The following is a 19,278-nucleotide window of genomic DNA, read 5'->3' on the forward strand; positions in this document are numbered from 1 at the left end:
CAGATCCAGTTTCCGAAACGTCGTGTTTTTATTTTTGTTATCTTAAAAACCAGGACGATGGATAAAGTCCAGAAACCCAATATATCAGTGTGTTATACACCATCGTCAGAATCCTATAGTAACTACATGTGAGTGGACATTCGCTTTGTGTTCTTGCTTAGGCATTGACTTAAAACAACCTATAATAATTTCTATATTCTTCCGGATGCTGGTCGGTGGATTTCCAGTCGGGACAGAAATTTCATAGTCACGTCCATATAGACTCTAGGACTCATCCAATCTCATGTCTAGTGTCTTTCATGAGCTCTTTTCCAAGAAACAAACCGGCCGGGGCGTGAAGGTGACACTCATCTCAGTCTATACTAGTCTATAAATAACTCGGCAGGCCACCTTGGGTGTGCAGTAGGAAACAGTTGTCACGTGTTCACTCTAAAGAAGTAACCATCAGTCCGCAAGAAGAAATATTCATGAAACTTAATCTCTAGCGATGTGGAGTCTTATTCGTGAAATTTGTATCGCTTTGAAGTTGTCGTACTCAATTCGCGGATCGTCCAAGATACGTGCCGGCACGGCATGCACAAGTTAAGAATACGTGGAGCCATACCTCCAGTCATATCGTATATTTTTCATGTTGTAGTGCTTAATTAAGTACAAGGACAACTTTACTTTTACCATACATGGTTGGTTCATATTTCATCGGTACAAAATTAAGCTTTCAAATCCTTATCATCCTTTCAAGATTGGATATTTGTACGAATTGGAATTACGCTGTTTTAACATGGCAGCATTGATAGTTGTTATTTTCGGTCTGCTGAACAAGAGCTGACCACAATCTTGACCACAGAGCTAGTGGAAGAGTAACAAGACAATCCCTCAGAAATTAATGGATCTTGGAGAAAGAAACATTGGAGCGTGCATGGAAGTTACGTTACGGAAATTCCTATCAGGAGCAGGATTTCTCTTCGTCTCCGTGTTAACACCAGCTTTGAGATCCTATGCAGGGGCTGAAATTGGGGGGAGTGTGAGTGGATCACTCATCCCCAGTGTACAATACCTGAACGCTGTCCCAGAGCCTCTTTATATTTCGATGCCCTGTAGCTTAGCTAAGCAGCAATTTTACCGTTTGCTAAATGAATACCATATCTATAGATATTTGGCGTATTGTGATATGAAGGGAACTCACTACAAAGCCATTTAACATAATTACATATTAAACATTTTGCAATAATGGAACAAATGTTAAAACACATGATGTTGGCATTATGTTGGGAAGCATCATACCTTGTAGGAACGGAAAGGATTATAATATCTGCATAGTTAGTCCACAAAAAATTAATATATTAATCCTGAAGCGCATTTCCTACGACGAAATGCTAAGGGACCACTATATCGGGACTTCTTAATTGTATAATTACCATAATGCAGCGAACCAGAACATACAACGTATGATGATGAATGTGGAGCAGTCGGTGAAATGAGAATTGGCAGGTGAAACCAAAGTTCTCGGCGAAAACCTGCCCCGGTGCCACTCTGTCCATCACAAATCCCCTATTAATTGACCTGGTCTAGAACCAAGGGGCAGCTGCCGTCGGAAGCCGGCGACTAGCCGTCTGAGCTCCGGCAGTCACGCAGTAAACCTCAAGCTACCGGTGTTTCATGTACAATAAAAAAACTCTGAGATTTTAGTCTGCAAGTGAACCATACCGACCGAGCGACCGCCGCTTGTCGCCGAAGTTTAGTGCCAACTTTTGCGGATAGAGGCTGTCGCGTGGTCAGCGCAACGAATCCCCGTGGCCATTAATGTCGATTTTCTAGACCGGAGCCGCTATTTCACTGAAAGAGCTCCTCCATTATCATCACGAGGCTGAGTGGACCCCGTTCCAGGCCCGCTACTTCTTAGAAGAAATCTGGTAGCGCCGGGAATCGAACCTGGACCTCTGTATCTGTAGCCAGGAACTCTGACCACTAGACCATAGAGGAGGTTTCATGTACAGAGGCCTCTATAAACCGAATCACGTTAAATTTCGCTGCCTTCTTCAGAACAATTAGATTATCTTTTATTGCTAGCGGAGTGTGACTAAGTGCTTTGTACTGCGGCCACTTCTGACCTATTGTACCAGCCCCAGATGATAGGTGAGTGTGATTGTGGAGCAATTGCTAGAATGAAGATTGGCAGGGGAAACCGAAGTACTCGGAGAAAACCTGCCCCAGCGCCACTTTGTCCACCACAAATCCCACTTGACCAGCCCCGGGATCGAACCCGGGCCGCCGTTCTGGGAAGCCAGCGACTAACCGCTTGAGCTATGGCGCGGCCTAACAATTAGATTACTTGCATTACAAAAATCGGTTGATACTTTAACACCTAATTATGGGCCTTCCACGGTAGAACAAAAAAGAAAACAAATGGAAGCGGATTCCATTGCAGATACCAACAGCTTGTAATGTTGCAATCGAATTCACGCTGTCTAGGGCAGAAGTTACTTCTCCTTGTATTTATTTAAATATGCACTATTTCGAAAAAGAATGCAATGATATGTGTGTGAGCTCCGAACTGTAATTCTGTACGACGGACAGTTTCAGAAGAAGTCAATAAGTCCAATTTGATCTTAATATAAATCAGATTTTGTATTTTACCGGTATGAGCCAAAACAATATTTACTGTACACACACACATCAAAATACATTCAGTGGTTTCGGAGATGCAATACGTGAACGAACGCATGGAAAATATCTCCCTATTTTGCGTTCATTGTTCAAGACCAATATAATGAACTCATAAAAATTAATACAAACGACTGGCAAGAAAATTTATTCTTTTAGAATTACAAATTACAGAAAATTAATTTAATATTTCGCGTCCTCGCTGTTCTTTCAAGCTCTTATTGCATGTTCTAAATTTTTCCTTTAAGACTAAGACTAAGGCAGTGTTAATTCTGTTCCGTTAAAGTATTCATTCATTCATTCATTCATTCATCCATCCATCCATCCATCCATCCATCCATCCATCCATCCATCCATCCATCCATCCATCCATCCATCCATCCATCCAACAATGGCTCCACAGCCCTTTATTGGACCCTGGCTCCTTTTTCAGTTTCGTAATCCCATACACAGTCGGTAGGACTCCTTGGACGGGGGATCAGTCCGTCACAAAGCGGCTACCTACACACAGGACAACACAAACCCAGAATAAACACAGACATCCATGCCTCGAGTGGGATCTGAACCCACGACCCCAGCGTTCGAGCGGGCGAAGACAGTTCATGCCTTAGACCGCCCGGCCACTGTGATCCGCTGTGCAGTTAAAATATATTATACATAAACAAATGCGTTGTTGATTGAATTAAACTCACTCATTACGGGTATGAATAAGGGGATTTTATTTCATATTGGCTTAATCATTCCGTTGTACAATTCCAGAGAGATTTGACTGGGCCTATAATACGAATATATTGCAGTCTGTTTGTGACATCTTTACTTCTTGGTATTACTTTCATTCTGAAATGTTATACACACCTGATCACCCAATATTTTGGTGATTTGGAGATCTAGCTTTTCGTAAGCCGCATTATAAAACTCGGCTGTGTCCAGACAGTTCAAATTGCATCAGAATGAAACTCGACTCTGTCCTGCAGTATCAGTGTGACAATGGTGCAGTTAGCAGAACTGCCACATAAACTCTCTTCCGTAAATGTCGATTTTACTTCCATAAAGCGGTAACAAAAAGTTCTTTAGTCCCGGAACGGGTCAGAAGAACAAGTAGACTACTTTTATAAACACAGAATCTCAGTTACAATATCTCTGCTGTCACAGTTGGCGACAGCTTGCGTATAGAAGGCCATGGCTATGACGTCACAATATGTCGACAGTAAAAAACCGCGAATGTGTATAAGTGAAAGAGTTTGTGCAATTTGTTGTTTATAAATTTATTGTGGTGCTGGATATAAGGCAGAACAAAGAAGAGGATTACTGTGGAGTCCACTGGAAGGTAGGATGAAGATGAAAGTTTGAATTGTCACGTGTCTGTAGTTGTGTGTGCGGTGTCGGTTGTACTGCAGCAGTGTGCAATAGAGAAACACTGATAAGCGACAGGGGTAGTGCTGTAGGTCGACCCCTCTCTCGAACGGCCTCCTAAAATTAGCTAACATAACCTGTTTACTAACTACAAAAAATGTGAGATATTTCGGCCGGCAGCGCAATGCTGTGATTAACGTTTGTGCATGATACGTATGTTCGTATAGGTGTCGAGTTTATAAACACATATGGCCAGGTGTGCTTGCGTCACGGTGTCTTTGTGGCTTGTTCGTTTACTAGGTTTGTAATGAAGATCACTGCAGTTTCGCAGGGATACTGTATATGTACGAGACTTCCTGTTTGTTCGAATGTACGGTCTTCTCGGTAACGGGCGCCCAGGAACGAAGTCCATCTAGAACGAATACGGACGCTGATGCAGGTTCACTGGCATATAATTAAGCGACTAACTAGAAAGTACTCTGGTAACCGAAGGCCAAACACGGTTCATAATAAAATTCGCTTTCGGGCACAATCCTGGGGCAGATTCATCTACCGCCGAGCTTCAAACTTACCTGCCGAATTATATCATGTTATTCCGTCATCTCTTACACAGTGCTCCAAGCAGTTGTTTTCAAAACCGTTTCTGTACCAAAACTCTGTATAATTATTTACATGTTCATACGAAATTCAGACGTTATGCCTGAATGTCACTGTATATTTTCTTTTAATATTGTAACGGATTTGATCAAAGCGTTGCCAGGCAACAGCTCTGTAAACACGGTCTAATACGCAGCAGTAGAGGAAGTTGTGCTTTCTGTAGATCCGACCGAAGCGCCAATAGATTGGCTGGATAGCGATCACGTGATATGTGTTTACTGTAGGACCATGTCCGTTCCGCGGCTATATAACGAGAGCCGTGAGCTGTAAGTTCAGAGCGAATTGGAGCTAGGAATACAGAAGGGTACAAGAAATCAGCCTGTGAACATTTAACATGTGATTTGAAGAATTTATGTGTCCTATAGTGCAGTGGTATTGGGAGGATGTAATTTAGTGTTACAAAGCCATTGCCAGGAAACGGATAGTGAAGACTAGTGGAAATAGGCTGAAAAGATTAGTGTGGAGTGGCACTAAATTGTGTGAAAATCAGTATCAGTATTATTTGTTGTTATGACCTGTAGGTTGTAAGTAAATCCAGTTACCAATCCGAACCCCGTCTTTAGTCACTGTGACATGTGACAGTATCTTAAGTTAAATGAATATTTCACAAAACCAAATATTCTTGCGCAGTCGTAAGTTTATCATTGTTAGTATTCGCAACAAATTTGATACATTAAAATTTTATGTTTATTGAATACGAATTTACAAAACCGTAACCTGAATTCTACTATTTTTGTTCCAAGTTCATTGGTATTATCGATGATAGAGTGTTAGCAACCTGAGGAGGTCTCCAGTGGCCCACAAGACCACAGAATTATCTCAGATATTCAGATATTTGTATGACTTCGTTACCGGAATACATGTACAGTAACAAACAGTCATATGATTATGATTTCTCAGTCGGACAGGATTAGGAAGAAAGTCTATTTTACACACAGCTGCCTTTAAAATGCACAGAATCGCATGTCAGAACTGTGAGAATTACTGGGTTTTTGGACTCTGGCCATCGTCCGGTATTCTAGAAACTAAAAAACACAACGTTTCGGAAACTGGATTTGTTTACGTTCTCAGGTGAAGGGGGGGGAAGACACCTACTCAGTTGGGTCCCTTAGAAAGAGCTAACCTCAGTCACTAAACGGAAACAGATCCAGTTCCCGAAACATTGTTTTTTCTAGTTTCTAGAATACCGGACGATGGGCAAAGTCAAAGAACCCAGTAATTCTGAGTATTATACACTCTCATCAGAACCCTTTAAAGAACTGTCAGGTTCAATGCAAGCCTATATGTCACCTCAAGACCGTCCCTCCTGTTAAAACACACAAGCTTAAATTAAACTTCGCCACAATTACGACATCGATAGGCTCTGGGACAAAGACCGCAGTTGATGTAATATTTAAAACAGTTCTATTTACAGCGTCGCATAACATGTTTATTTGACTACCAATTAATGGTCATGATATGAACAGAAGATCAGTAGTAACGGTTTTAATTTAAAAATACAAAAGAGTGGGACCGTAAAATGTGCCGTCGCAAAGGGGCTGCTCATTTATACTGCAGCGTCGCGCCGGCCGAGGCACCGTAGTCGGCTGAGTGGGATATGTGATACAGGATATGAGACATGACGACAGCTGAAGGCCTCGCTGGACAGTGGATCGGAAAGTTCAATTAGATGTGACACTTAAAAGTGCTTTCCTCCCAAAAAGAATGACCTTGGTGGATTGTGACAAATTCTTAGCGTATAACTCTTTCTTCTCTCTTACGTCGATTAGCCATTCCATGGAGAGTGTAGTGCTTTGTCTTGCTTGGCTTCATTCTGGTTCGAGACACGGCGTTCTGTCAGCTGCTGTTATGTAGTGGGGGAGTCTGGGAAGTACGCCGGCATTTCTGAGAAATCTCACTTGTACCGCGCATTGGTTACATCATTAGCGCTGCGCTGGCCTCCAACGGGGTTCTTCCCCAGACAGGCGCGAGGAACTAGTCCAAAGATATGTTTCGGGCTTTGCTTACGTTGCGTTTGTCTCTTAATTCCTACCGAAATGAAGGTCATATAAAGAGGCAGAAATAAATTCTGTCCTATATAGATTACGGTTTTCTGGGTTAAGACAATGTATAGTTGGGCAGGTGGCTACTGATGTTTCGGAATAACATGCTGTCTCCGTCTTCAGGGTGCATAATATAAATCTTCACAGACATGAAAACCTCAGATTTCGTATACATTCTGAATATGTTCTAATTCTTCTAGTTGGGACAGTCGGGCAAGTCGGAGCCATGGATACGTATTTCTTGTGTGTCTACTATTGCAGGCGATTTTGAATACATAAATGAAACCTGGAGGTCCGATTTGCACAATTTTGGACTCTCTTATCATTTGAACTTCATAAAATTTATTGTCTTCAGACTCTTCATTGCATGAGTAGATCCTAACGATGGTGTATAAACACACAGAATTACTGGGTTTTTGGACTTCTTCCATCGTCCGGATTTTCTAGAGAATAGAAAGCTCGACGTACCGGAAACTGGATCTGTTTCTGTTCTCAGGTGAAGGGGGGAGAAGGCACATACTCAGTTTGGCCCCTTAGAAAGTGCTAATCTAGTGACTGAGATTAGCTCTTTCTGAGCGGCCCAGCTGAGTACGACGTAGTTCTCTCCTCCTCCTTCACCTGAGGCCGGAAACAGATCTAGTTATGGGAACGTCGTGCTTTCTATTCTCTAGAATACCGGGCGATGGAAAAAGTCCAGAAACCCAGTAATTGTCTTCATTTTATGCTTTGGGTGTTACAGAACTTTTTATGAATATCGTAAGATTGAAGAACATATCCTATATTTACTTTACGTTGATGACAATTTGGTAAAATATCGATAAGGTTCACTACTTATCTGTGACCTGTTATTAATCTTGAATTTATTGTCTATTTCTGTTTATGTTGCATTTCATATAATCATGTTTCCGGTGTTTGATATTCAAGTTAGTCATGTAGTGAAAGTTCTTTAATCAATATCTAGATTTTATGCGTCTGTCAGCTGTTGTGGAGTTCTGTTAGGAGTACAGTCATAGAACCATTTCGTAGAGGTACACTTTCTTACAAATTTGGCGTTGAACATAATTATAAACAGCAGCGACTAATTACCTGACTTGTAGTTAAACCAAAATATCCCGAATTACAGAAAAAAATCTTAAATTCTGTCCTTAGTTGAGTCCAGTCCGTGTCACTAAAATAAATTTCCCTCATATCCGTTTCTACATCATTGTCACGTCTTTATTTTGCTCTTCAAAGTGACCCCTCCCCAAACAGATCTATTCGCCAAAATCCTTTGCGCTCTATGAGGGTGAGAATATAAACACCTTATAGAAAAACACAAACGCTATATTAAACGAGAAATAAACGCAGAAAAACTAATTTGATACATGTACGTGTCTTGTTACTAGAAGTACACTTATAAAAATGTAGCTAATAAATCCTTCCATAATGAGAAGCTTAATAACTTATACTTTTCACCAAATATAATTAGAATGATCAAGTCAAGGAGGATGAGAGGAGCAGGGAGTGTAGCACACATGGGGAGAAAAGCGATTCATACAAATTTTGGGGAAGAAAGCCAGAAGGAAAGAGACCACCAGGAAGACCTAGACGTATGTGGGGAAATATTACAATGGAACCTAGAGAAATAGATTGGGAAACCCTTTCTACGTTTCAGTTCAGATCATTTTGTCTTTCCATCTCTCATCTAAAACTGTAAAATTAAAATAAAGAACATAATTATGTCTATTTTTTTTTTGCATATGAATGAAACTTCGCCACACTTGCATTAGGGGAAGAACAAAGGGTGAGGAAAACTGAGAACAGTGCGACTAGAAAAGGACTGGAACACACAAGGAAGGAAGTAATTTGAGGTTCGAAAATTGCATAATGAGGAGCTTCATAATGTATACTTCTCACCAAATATTAGGGTAAATAAATTAGGAAGGAGGAAACTGGTGGGAAATGTAGTGCCCATGAGAAGCCAAGAACAATACATACCAAAATTTTTGGTAAGAAAACTCGAAGGATAGAAATCACTAAGAAGGCCTAGTTTTAAATGAGATAATAATGTTAAAAGGTGGATCTTAGAATGACAGGATGGGAAGTTGTGGGCCGAATTCATCTGGCTCAGGATAGGGACCAGTGGCAGGATCTTGTGTAATAAACAGACTGATTGCATAAAATACAGCGAATGTCTTAATTAAGTAGACAAGATGAACTCTACCAGATGTAGTTACTTTCTGGTTTTCGTCATCCGAGCTTTCTGGCCAACCGGTCGTATCTTCCTTGATTGATCACGGAATTCCTCGGAATGTAATATCTTTTATTTGTAAGGAGTTCTTCCTTTTTCCATAAGACATCTTCATACAAGGAAGACTGCTGACCGCACCCTGGACACATCTACATATTTAACGCATTCACAAATACTCCCTCCTGAAATCCTCCCTCCCCCCACCGATATAAACTCGTCTCTGGGACAGTACAGTGTAAACTTCTTATCAGCTATGCAAATAGTGAAGTTTATATTTTTGGTTACTAATATCAAACAACAAACATTGGCAGGTGTGATATTAATTATTCTTACGTCTGTTTGTTTTATCACGGAGCACAGTAAAATGTGTTGTTTGCTCATCGTGGTTTTGAAACAAGTCTTCTATATGGCCAACGTTCTTCGGAGTTTACACATCCCTGCTCTAAACGGTAACCAACGAAAAATAAAAAATAAGGAAATAACCCATTTGAATGTTACAGAATTAACAGTATATTGTCTTCAAATTTTGGTGACTCATTCTGTTTTGTTTATTGTTTAACAGTGGACAGTGCTTCGTATCTAAACTCTGAAATCTCTTTTTCCTTAATGATTTTGTATTAAGTTTCGTACGGAGTGAATGTAAGGACCAGTTAGTCCGTCTCCACAGCATTTTTAAGTATATGCTTATTACTCTTAAAATTTGTGGTTTTCATGATGGTGAAATTTCGATTGTAATCTTAATGTCACAGTCCAGAAGGTCTCAGAGTTAAGAGGAAGACTAGGTGTAGATGAGAGGTTTTCCGAAATGCGTTCTTAAAAGCTTTGCATTTTATACACAGACAACCTATACCGCCATTTGTCCTGTTTCAGATACATATCGGTTCTTGACAAATAGATGTATTACCAGATCATATGGTCGCTTTATGTTGGTAGAGTATAATAGGTCACGGATAATGGAGTGAAATTTATAGATCCAAATCCTTTCGTCTGAAATATCCTGGATGAATGTCTCCTGACAAAATTAGTTAGAAAATTAGGACCTCGTAATGAAGGAATGAACATCCATGTTAACATTATAAAGCTGCTGTCCCTGTAACATACCGTGAAGGCCCATACGTGTTTGAGAGGTTAAGGCTCCCGCATTTTCTAGACTGCCGGCTCACAGATTGCGGTGAGGTTGTCAGCCTTACGTGCCGGCCGCCCTTTATCCCAGGAACATTCCTGGTACTCATTTATGTTAGAAGCTCATTCGGCCCCAGGGCCATAGTGCAGTTGGAAGGATTGGGTAAGCTGGAAAAATTAAATGACCTCATCCGTACTCGAACCCGCTACCATCCGGCTTGTAGCGTAGTGCCTCAACCAACTACGCTACTGCGTGCCCCAATTAATATCATAGAAAGATATATCCATATAAATTCATGCACTGCAATATAGCTATTGCCAACACAGCAGCAAAACTCCCTCTCCATATTATGTTACGTTACTTTCTGATTAGTGTGTGGTAGAAATCGTCTAGGAATATGACCATCGTAATCCCCACATTTTATATGTCTCCGTACGTTCCTTACAAGTGAAAGCTGCAGTACTGTATTTAACTACTATTTTCGCAGTTCTCTTGCAAATTACTTCTTGTTTCACAGTTAAGTCCAGCAAGCACTTTGGCTCAAATGGCAAAGTATCTGACTTGTATTCTGGAAGTACCCCGTTCGTATTTCACCTGGGACATCCACTGTTCTGACTGAGGTTTGACGTGGTTTTCCTTTCAGTTCCTCCAGACAAACACCGGGAGAGTACCATGAATTAGACCACCAGAAATTTCTCCCACATACTAGCTAATATTATTCGTCATCAGCCGATCATTCGATGATGTAGGCCTATATTCTGAGTTACTGACATTGTCCCTAAAAAGTACAAATAAACAATCACATCTTCTAGCCTATTCGATCCCTTAGATACTAATGAAAGAATGAATATTTTGTAGGCCTACATCGTGAGAGAGCCCAGATGTATCGTCATAAAGGAAATAAGAAAAATTAGGAGAAGGATCGCGCCCAAAATGAGATTTCAAACGATATACACTTTTAAGATTTGAGGTTCTCACAGCGGCGGTTGGGAAGAGTTATATGTTCTGGGATAAATCAACCGACGTTTTGGAGGAACATTGGTTGATTTTCAACACATTACATGGCGTTATATCCCAAGAGATAAACTTGTCATATACTTGAGCCGACTGGACTTCCTGTTCAGGTGCGCTACAGGACAAAAATTCTTTGCTGGCCTGGAATCGTACCTACTGAATTCCATTGGCGCTAATTTCTCCACATAGCTTCCTCTTTAGTGTCAAGGTCGAGGCCTTTGAGAGACAGGTTACGATGTTTTCCTTCAGCGTTCTGAGAAGGAGTTGCCACTTCGTACGAGTACCTCAGTTTCGTATCTAATTCTTCCAACAAGCTCCCTGCTGTGCATAAACATAGAAAATCTATTAAAAATTCTCAGAAAGAGAGAAATTTCTTGGAGGCTTTCCTCCTCGTAGAGCTTGATTAATTGATTCATTTAATTTAGCTACTCTTTCGCAACTGTTTTGGATACGTACGGACCGTCAGTGGTTTTGATATTCACTTACTGCATATACAAATTATTGCAGACACTACGGAATAGGTTAGCCGAGATTCTGTTCGGGAGGCGTTCGGTTCTACACTGAGTCGAGACACCGACCGTGTTAGTATCTTCAATTATATCATGATTTTTTTTTCCAAATCCATTCAAATTTGTTATTCATGTCTTATCCGATGCTGCACTTTGTTAATACTGATAAAGTCGTTTGGTCAACAAGTAAAAAAATAACTGTTTCTGACAGACCTAAATTCTGCTGTCAGCAAAGCTAATCAACGTATGTACATTAACACACCACATGGTTAGGAATGATTTTCTTTGTTGTAGTTCGTCAAATACGATGTACTCTATATCGATACATTTTAAAATAACAATAATAGATATTCGTAATGGCTGTACAGTGTATAATACCCCAGTGTTTTGTTTGATAAGCGTTTTGGGAGAAATCAGATAAAGTTGGTTTTAGCTCCATGTGGGCCTGCAGATTGTTATAGTAACGCGGACTGAAATGAAACTCGCTTTCAGTACACAACGCAAGTAACGTGTACCAAATTTTAATTGATGCTTCTGAGGATTAAACAAGAGAATGGTAGAGCAGACACGACACATTACGCATAAGTATCAATTTCGTGCAGTCCCTACAAAGAGCACATACAAATTGTTTCTTCATAGTTAGTCACAGATTCTGAACCATACCAGCATAAAGAAAATAATTTCCACGTTCAAATTAACCAAGTCTCACAGTTTCTATATAAATACACTGTATTAAGTCTCACTAATTTATGTTAAAAAGGAAGATGTGTCTCAAACACAGCTTCACATCGGAGACATGTGAAAGTCACTTGCGTTATTTTATTAACCAGATTGTGAACAAACTTCACCAATTCGCACACTTGAATACTCAAGCAAAAAGATATTTGTTCAAGTTCCTATCGCGTACACGGCTCACAATAAAGCTCTTTCCTAAACGCTCACTTTATACTTCGAATTACACAGCACTCACCAGTCTCATCACGCCTGACACGAATCTCGAACAACACTGCAGCATTTCAAGAACTTCACTCATGCTGGCCGCTAGCAACACTCGCGCAATAAATCAACGTAAACACCATTATTAATTATTGCTGTCCTCCTGAAAAACTACTACCATCATGCACGTTGTTTAACCACGTGGCCGTACCCCTCATTCATGCCAACTACCATGAACCACTATATTTTCTACTCACCTACACTCTTCATTCTGCAGAAGGCGGTCAGAGAGAGTGGGGGGGAGGATCGGTAAATGTTATCACTGCTGCGAATGGTATCTTGCAGATTTATCTTGACGTAAACTTGATAACGGTGACAATAATACACTCTGTTTCTAGTTGCAGCGATATAGCTTTGTCTTATTTTCACTGACATCTAGTTTAAAACTTTAAAACAAAACACGCGCGATGAGCTCATTCAATTGCACGCAGGCGCAGGAGCGCGTATAGTGTCCACAGCTACCTGTCTGTACCATTCCTTGTGGGCTGACTCGGTCTTCTCCTCCTATTACATAGCAGTTATATACCTGGCCAGTTCTTCGTCGAGGAAACTCCTCCCGTTGTCGTCATTGCCTACCGTCATCATCATCGTCATCATAACAATCAGCAGCAATAATATACCGGCCATCTCTCACTCTCTAATGTCATAATAACAGGACAATGTCATGGTTCCAATCTCGTTTCTTTTTATTTCCTGTGTTTCTGTAGCAACAGACTGGGTTTGCTACTTGTGGCTTGTCTGTCTTCTCTCATACCGCGGTGCGCTCATGTTTGTGGATGAAGTAATCGTAACACTGTGAGAATTACTTTGTGACTAAATAGATGCTACGAAGATTATTGCTTTTTTCTGGACTATACTGTGTTGCTTGGTAAGTCGTTGCTGACATTCGAACGTGCTACATACATCTTCAGAGCAGAAGATTCACTATTCTTCCCTGAAGATGGAAGCAGCACTCTTGTACCCTCAAGGTTTTTTTTCTACAATGAGACTGAATCCACTTGGTACTGCGTCCACTGTTTGGCCTATTGTACCAGCCCCAGATGATAGATTATTATTATTGCGGAGCAGTAGGTGGAATGCGAGTTGGCAGGGGAAGCCGAAGTACTAGGAGAAAACCTGCCCCAGTGCCACTTTGTCCACCATAAATCCTACATGTCCTAAGCCGGGCTTGAACCCGGGCCGCCGCGGTGTACCCTCAAGGTGGAGGCAGCACACCGTCCAAAACATTAACAATATACCAGACACTATGGCGTCACATTCCGGAAGATAGTAATCTCCAAGTCGCCCAGATGTAGGCGTAGCTGCTACTGCAACTTGTTCATATCGTGTCCGGACCGAACGCCGGGAGGGTAGGATAAACTCATGACTGCTACATGACACCATAGCTTATCAAGAATTTAATTTTGGGTGGTTCTGGAAAAACTGTCTGTCTATGCCTCTACAGCCCTTTGTTGGACCTTGGCAGTTTTTTTCAGTTTGTTGATCTTTTACACAGTCGGTAGGGCTCCTTGGACGAGAGATCAGCCCGTCGCAAAGCCACTACGTATACACAGGGCAACACAAATACAGAATAAATGCACACAGACATCAATGCCTGAAGTAAGATTCGAACCCACAATCCCAGTGTTCGAACGGGCGAAGATAGTTCGTGCCTTAGATCGCAAGGCCACTGTGACCGGTGGTTCTGAAAAATCAGTTGCCAGAAACTGCATTGATTAGAATTCAGCCCGTCACATAAATATTTTTAAATACCCTTTTGCGGACAAATATTAATGTGTGTTTGAAAGAGCTTTGGGGATGCGTCACCATCAGTTAGTGGCGTAGGTCCTTACGTCATGATTAGAAAGTTAATAAAGTCTGTTCTCAGCATACAGTGGGAACGAAATTCACCATACCTGAGATCTCATTCAACACACAGAACTTTCCTTTCATAAGTTTGCGTACTCGAAGTGTGACGTACCCTCAAAGTGGCGGGTTTTCCAACACGGAGATCCGGTTCCAGTCCCAGGGTAGTCAGTGTGGGATTTGTGGTGACACCGTGATGGCACTGGGGCAGGTTTCTCTCCTGGTACTGCGGCTTTCCCCATCCAATCATCATTCGGCCTGTGCTTCCGAGTTGTGCAATGGGCTTGACCACCTCTTCTGTGTTCCTTCGGTTCTTTACTTCTGATCCAGAGCTGGGCTCGCAGTATATATTAACTTTAACACATGAACAAGAGTATACGGTGACTGGTACGTTTAGGAGCGATAGATGGATAATGGCTGTACCGTAGCTCAATCGGTATAGCGACAGGCTCCGGACTGAACGACCAAGGAAATCTATTACCCATAGGGATAAGAGATTCTCTTCTCCACAGCGTCCAGACCTCCTCTGGGACCTTCCAAGCCTTCTGCCTAATAGGTACCGGGGGCGCTTTCCTTGGGGTTAACGCGGCATGAGCGTTAATCTGACCACCCACCTCCGTCTAGTGCCGAGGTTAAAAATTGTGGCGCTATACCTACATTCCCCCAGACATCTTCATGCTGTGGTGCTTAATTAAGTTCAGGAATAACTTTACCTCTTTACCTTATCACAAATGCATCAATAAAATGGGAACGGAGCAGTCCAGGATTTACACGGAGAAGTTAACTTTTGACAGTTTTACAGTTTTATTTTAGGGAATTTAAATTTTAAGAATTACACCTGTACTTGCAACTGATAGGTGAGGGTGATTGTGGAGCAATTGGTGGAATGAACATTGGCAGGGGAAACCGAAGTACTCGGAGAAAACCTGCCCCAGCGCCACTTTGTCCGCCACAAATCCCACTTGACCAGACCCGGGATCGAACACGGGCCGGCGCGGTGGGAAGCCAGCGACTAACCGCTTGAGCTATGGCGCGGCCCTAACTGGTGGGGTAACACCCCATTGTATGATGATGATGATGATGATGATTACGACGATGACGACGATGATGATAGTGATGATTAAATAGTTTGTGGAGATGGATATAATTATCAGCCTCAAGGTGTAGTCTAATTAGTGTTTTTTATGTTCAGCCTTCGAACGCAAACACATAATTAGCTGATGTGATGACAGTTTGCTTATCATTCTGTTTTATTTATCTTTGAAGCAACATGTCCAGAAAGCTTCGGAATCGAACAATTATATCTTCATTTGTGTATGCATGGGTGTGCGTAACCTATGTTCACGGGCGAATGCTGACTCCTTTCTTCACGAAAGATTTTAGGTCGCCAGTCGCGGGTTTGATTCCAGTTCGTGGATTTGATCTATGTTCATATTCTATACATTGTGCAGGCAGTAGGCCGATCGTCTGTTTTTTCTGCAATAGAGAATACTAAGGCTTGAATCAGGCTCCAGCGACAAAAGACGAAAACCATTTATGAGTAAAGTACGATTGAGCTATCCCTGTAACAGGCCATGGAGGCCCATAGGGTTGTGAAAGGCCGAGGCTCCCACATTCTACAGACGATTGGCTCACAGATGACAGTGAGGTCGGCCTTACGCGCCGGCCGCACTTTACCCCCAGGAAGATTCCTGGTACTCATTTCTGTTAGAGGCTGAGTCGACTCCAGGGCCATAGTGCGGTTGGAAGGATTAGGTCAATTGCAAAAGTCCACCTGTAAAGACGGATTAACCTTGATGGTAGTAAAGTCCGAGTGTTGTATTTACGGACTACAGGGTTCGAATCTCGGCCGATTGTAACCGGAACATTTTGTGATTAGCTTCTCACGTAAAGGGGCCCACTCCACTTCCTTCTATTTCCGATTCCCCTTTTCGCCCCAGCAGCGACTCTCAGCAGAAGCCTAAAATGCCAGTCATTCAACGCCAGTATAGAATTTATATAGCTGCGTAAGTAAGTAAAAGTAAAGTAAAGCTATCCTGGTAACAGGCCGTTAAGGCCCATAGTGTTGTGAGATGTTGAGGTTCCCACATTTTCTAAACAATCGGCTCAAAGATGGTGTCAAGGTTGTCAGCCCTACGCTCCGGCCGCCCTTTACCCCCAAGAATATTCCTGGTACTCATTTCTGTTAGAGGCTGAGTCGACCTCAGGGCCATAGTGAGGCCGGAAGGATTAGGTCAACTGAAAAAATCCAGTGACCTCATAGGGACTTGAACCCGCCACCTTCCAGTTTGTAGCATAGTGCCTGAACCAACTACGCTACCGCGTGCTACCATATAGCTAAGTAGATTTCACAGTTTCACGTTTCCATTTCAGTCATTCAAAATTAAACTATAATCCTGTTCAGAAGTTTGTGACGACGGTATATTAATAAAATTATTGGCTGTTTGGGCATTATCCATAGGAATGTTTTATATTAAAAACCGTACGCTGGATAATGTCCGAAAGTTAATAATTGTATAGTCTTGTTCTAAGTTCTCGCCATCCAGTTCATAGCCTTTCAGGACCTCTCATTTCTCTGGAATTATATTTCCAATTTTTGGTTTCCTCACAAGTAATTCTACGTATGTAAATTATTCCTGTCCTTAGTCGACTACTGCCGATCACAGTGGCCGCACGACCCAAGGCATGAATCGTTTTCGCCCGCTCGAACACTGGGGTCGTGGGTTCAGATCCAACTCGAGGAATGGATGCCTGTGTGCTTTTGTTGTTCTGTGTGTAGCTATAGGCCTTGCGACAAGCTGCTCCCCAGTCTTAATGGGTGATACCGACTGTGTTTAAGATTAAGAAAGTGAAAATGTAACCAAGATCCAAAGGGTTGTAAAGCCGTAGAGAAGAAAAAAAGGAAAAAATAACCGACAACTATTTTGCCATGTACAAACTATAGAACTGCCTTAAACTTTTTTCCCATATCTTCTCTTTCTCCCAGATTAAAATTAAATTGGAGATATTTGTTTTGAAGAATCAAACAGTATCCACCAAAGAGATTTTTAGTGTTAACGTGTCCTTTATGTCATCTCAGACTTCTGTCGGTGCACAGCAAAGAGAGGCTGTCAGGGAGGATACTCACAAATGAAGCACCGTAGAGGAAAACAACGCTGTTAACAACATTTTGAAAATCTAATAATGTATTTGTGTCTGTAATTTGTGAATTTCTTCTTCAGAAGATTACGACTTCAAAGAGTACTTGTTTCGACTTAACTCTGCTCTCTTGTTTGTTGGCATCAAATGAGAAGTCAAGACGTCAGAGATGTCTGTGTTCCGAAAATAATTAATCTGAGATACGGGTATTTTTTGCATTTGAAGGTATGACCTTAAATTATCTCAAACTATTGTCATTGGCAAGATATACTGAGAGAACAACTGAAGAATGTAATATAGCGCAAGACAATACTGGCTAATATCCGTTTGGAATGCGAATAATGTTGAATTTCCGTCCAGCATGGCAGTTCTATGGGTTACATGCTATTGTAATGAATTGCTACTTGTTTGGATTACTCAGGCGAGACGGTTTGAGTCAGGCTGTTAGTATACGTCCCATACTTCAACAAAATGAACACATTTTCATAATATGTAATCAATTATCCGTTGTTAGCAGTACTGTCATGACGAAAGTAGAAATATTGAGGTAGCAGAAGTACCATTGACGTTAGGATTCTGACCTTTCATTTGTTTCTTATTATTTAACAATAGGAAACTGTTATTACCATACGTAAATGCGATAACGCCTTTGCCTTGTATCCGGGAGATAGCCTGTTCGAATCTAGGCCAGGACACTGAAATCCTGATTGATTTTGTTCATGGTTCTCTTCAGTTCCTCCAGGAAAATTCCGGGATTCATTCATTCATTCATAAATAGCTCTACAGCCCTTTGTCGGGCCCTGGCCTCTTCTTCAGTTGCGTAATCTTTTTTACACAGACGGTAGAACTCCTTGGACGGGAGATCAGCCCATCGTAAGGCCTCTGCCTACACACAGAACACAAAGAATAAACGCACACACAGATATTCATGCCTTGAGTGGGATTCGAACCCATGATCCAGCTTTCGAGCGAGCGAAGACAGTTCATGCCTTAGATCGCGCGTGCAGCGTGATCGGCAAATTCCGGGATAGTACATCGTGCCTAAAAATTAAGCAAACTTATTCCTTCCACATCCTTCCCAATTCCTTTTTCACTGTCATCCAGTCATTCGCTGCTGTATAGTCCGAGGTACGGACAGCGTCGTCATGTAGCCCGCTCCATGCTGTCATTGCTCGTTTCTTTCTTCCTCTTCAGCTGCTGCTGATGATACAGGCTCCGCTTTGCGCTCCTCTGAGCTCGGGAAATGTAGAATATAACGGCCTGTCAGGACATCACACGGCAGTGGACATGCCGATATATTGCCTTCAGAAACATTGGGGTTGTGTATGAATCATTTCTACTGCTGCTGGTAGCAGGCATATCGCCTGTAGCAATTGTTCTCCCAACAAATCAAATATTTGGTAAGCTTCGAGCACATTCATTATAGGGCCTGAATGAGGCGTGCCACTTGTCTGGCATTACCATTCCTTCGTTACTTGTTCTACCTCTCTTCCTTGTAGGGGGCACTGTGTTATAAGCCGCAAGGTAGCGGTTTCAATTCCCGATGAGTTCAGTGGATTTTTCAATTGACCTAATCCTTCCAGCCGCACTATGGACCTGGGCTCGACTGAGTTCCCAACAGGACTGAGTACCAGGAATCTTCCTGGGGGTAAAGGGCGGCCGGCGCTTAGGGCTAACCTCACCACCATCTGTGAGCCGATTGTCTAGAAG

The 19,278-nt window shown here is 41.9% G+C and overlaps 1 protein-coding gene across 1 annotated transcript in view; it reads right to left on the reverse strand.

The window, feature by feature from the left end:
• LOC111864612 overlaps nt 1-13,092 on the reverse strand; it is an 81,355-nt gene extending 68,263 nt beyond the window's left edge. Inside the window, exon 1 of the mRNA XM_033751493.1 lies at nt 12,253-13,092. The gene's annotated coding sequence lies outside the window, so the exon portion shown is untranslated. The remainder of the gene's footprint in view (nt 1-12,252) is intronic.
• Between the last annotated feature and the right edge of the window lie 6,186 nt (nt 13,093-19,278).

The sequence above is a fragment of the Cryptotermes secundus genome, unplaced genomic scaffold (assembly GCF_002891405.2).
Source record: "Cryptotermes secundus unplaced genomic scaffold, Csec_1.0 scaffold7, whole genome shotgun sequence".
Taxonomy (NCBI): domain Eukaryota; kingdom Metazoa; phylum Arthropoda; class Insecta; order Blattodea; family Kalotermitidae; genus Cryptotermes; species Cryptotermes secundus.